Here is a 2,888-nt window from a genome sequence, read left to right as displayed (position 1 = left end):
ACGAACTACATACTAATATCCGCTTATTATTATATTACCTAGATTTAAGATTTTAGTTTCCTTTTATAAACAATCCAAATATTCTCAGCCTTAGCTTTACATAGTAACCTTGGATAGCGGTAGATCGACTCATAGTCCCTGTGAATTTGATATCTTTTAAAACTACACGACACGACTATGCACTTGCAGTCATCAGATTAATAGACACGTAAAGTCGCGATCAAGTTTTTGGCGCCATTGCCGGGGACTATTTAAGTCGATATCGTAACTCACTGTTACACCGTAGAGACTAGGGCAATTCTTTTCCTTCTCTTTGAACGATTGTATGCCAAATACTCATTTACAAGGAGGGGAATTAATATAACGAATTAACGAAATCGAACGTTTTATTAACATAAGGCATCGAATTCATCATCTTCCCGAAGTAGAACCGATTCCAGTTTCCCAGGAATTGATTCTTTCTGATCAATGAACCCCGAAGTTAGAGATGGCTGCCAATCGTCCTCTTAGGGACTATGCCGCTCCTTCACGAGTCGAACCACACTCAAGTATCGCACCACCCGCGATTGAGGCAAACAACTTCGAACTCAAACCTTCGCTGGTGCAAGCTGTCCAGCAAAACCAATTTTCTAAAAGCTCTGTGGACGATCCAAATCTCCATTTATCTGTGTTCGTGTAATACGCTGACACTGTCAAAGCTAACAATGTTAGTCCCGAAGCAATACGATTACGTCTTTTTCCTTTCACCTTAAGAGATATAGCTAGAGCGTGGCTTCAATCTTTACCCTTTAACTCCATAACTACCTGGGACGAATTGAAGAGAGTTTTCTTAGCGAGATATTTCCCGCCCAGTAAAACCGCAATGCTAAGAGGTCAAATCAACAGATTTACCCAAAAAGATAACGAATCACTCTTCGAGGCCTGGGAGTGATATAAGGATATGCTAAGACTCTATCCTCATCATGGACTTGAGCCATGGTTGATCATCCATACTTTCTATGGCGGTCTATTATATAACACCAAAATGACTTTAGATGCCGCCGTAGGCGGAGCTCTGATGGACAAACCCCATGACAAAGCCTATAACCTTATAGAGAACATGGTGCAAAACCATTACCGATGGGGAGGAGAACGAACCGCTGTAGAAAAATCTCAAACCAAAGGAGGAATGTACGAAGTCAGTGGCATAGACCGCATTAACACCAAAGTAGATGCTTTAACTTAAAAGATCGAAAACTTAACCATAACTGCTGCAGCCACCGCGGCTGCTGTAGCTCCTAATTGTGAGATATGCAGATTAACTGGACATGTCGTTACTGAATGTCAACTGTTGACAGGTGTTCCGCCTGATCAAGTAAATTACGCTCAGGGAAATCCTTACTCAAACACGTACAACCCTGGATGGAAGAATCATCCTAACTTTTCGTATAAGAACAACAATGCATTGTACGCACCTGGACAAGCACCTGCTATCCCACCTGGATACCCAAAAGCACCCTAAGCTGCTCCAAATGCCCCTAGGAATTCGAACCTAGAAATCATGATGGAAAACTTCATAGCTTCCCAACAACAAACTAACAAAGACATCCTTAATCAAAACATGCACAATAGTTAGCAATTGAAACAATTAGCAAACAAAGTAGACGCTTTAGCTACACATAATAAAATGCTCGAAACACAAATTTCTCAAGTAGCTCAACAACAAACGCCTACTACTGCCCCTGCTGGCACATTTCCTGCTCAACCACAACCTAATCCTAAAGGACATGCGAATGCTATTAAACTAAGAAGTGGAACGAACTACGATGGACCAATTGAACCTAGAACTCAAAACGCACCCATGTCGCAGCAAGAAATAAATCAACCTAAAAAGACATCAACTGATGACCAACCCGCTAAGATAAATGAAAACAAAACCGAAGTGGAGGCTGAAAAAGAGAAACCCTATGTACCTCCACCACCATATAAGCCACCTATTCCGTATCCTCAGAGGCTAGTGAAATCTAAAACTGAAGCGCAATTTAAAAAGTTTGTAGAACTTCTGAAATAATTAAACATAACGACACCTTTCACAGAAGCTATAACCCAAATGCCTTCCTATGCTAAGTTTCTTAAAGAAATCTTATCTAACAAGAAGAATCTCGAGGATAACGAAACAGTTATGTTTAGTGCAGAATGTAGCGCCATTATTCAAAACAACATGCCTCCCAAACTAAAAGATCCTGGTAGTTTCTCCATACCTTGCGTAATAGGAAAAACCATTATAGACAAAGCCTTGTGCGATTTAGGAGCTAGTGTTAGTTTGATTCCTCTTTCAATCTGTAAAAAGCTAAACCTAAGTGAGCTGAAATCTACAAGAATGTCACTCTATAATACGGTGCGAGAACTGACTTTTTATTTCGCAAGCAAACAATGTTGCGGTGAGTAAGAGTCGCCACCGACTTTTATTTTATCCAATTTAGGAAAGGTATAAAAGAACAGGAAAGACCTTCTTTGAAAAGAGATTGAGCTCGGGGGTTAGGTTATGCAAAGGGAAGGTGTAAGCACCCTTTGCATCCATGGTTATCCATGGGCCCTTAATTTCTTAGCTCACTTTGTTTGTTTGAAATATTTGAAAGGTGTCGTGTGTGTTTAGAAAAACAACTTGATTTTGAGAATGTCTGAAAAAGACAACGTTAGAAAATGAGGTGTGAAAAGTATTTGATTTGAATTGATTGTGAGCAAGCACTTAAGATTTACCTACCCTAAAATTGTAAGGTCTTTCTTATTCTAAAGACTTTCCTTGAGCGATAGTACTATCCATACCATATAAGGGTAGGTAGTCCTATACATTGGATGTGCGGGTCATCAAAGGGTCATCGAATCATCATAGGGACTATCCATACCAT

General features: G+C 40.0%; 1 non-coding gene across 1 annotated transcript; it reads right to left on the bottom strand.

Moving 5' to 3' along the window:
- Positions 1-862: 862 nt before the first annotated feature.
- LOC131629097 (small nucleolar RNA R71) lies at positions 863-969 on the bottom strand. The gene has a single exon (XR_009291954.1). It is a non-coding gene; the product is annotated as a small nucleolar RNA R71 (small nucleolar RNA).
- Positions 970-2,888: the final 1,919 nt, after the last annotated feature.

The sequence above is a fragment of the Vicia villosa genome, unplaced genomic scaffold, assembly GCF_029867415.1.
Source record: "Vicia villosa cultivar HV-30 ecotype Madison, WI unplaced genomic scaffold, Vvil1.0 ctg.000506F_1_1, whole genome shotgun sequence".
NCBI classification, from domain to species: Eukaryota; Viridiplantae; Streptophyta; class Magnoliopsida; order Fabales; family Fabaceae; genus Vicia; species Vicia villosa.
The sequence above is the reverse complement of the archived record's forward strand: the minus strand, read 5'-3'. Positions and strand labels throughout refer to the sequence as shown.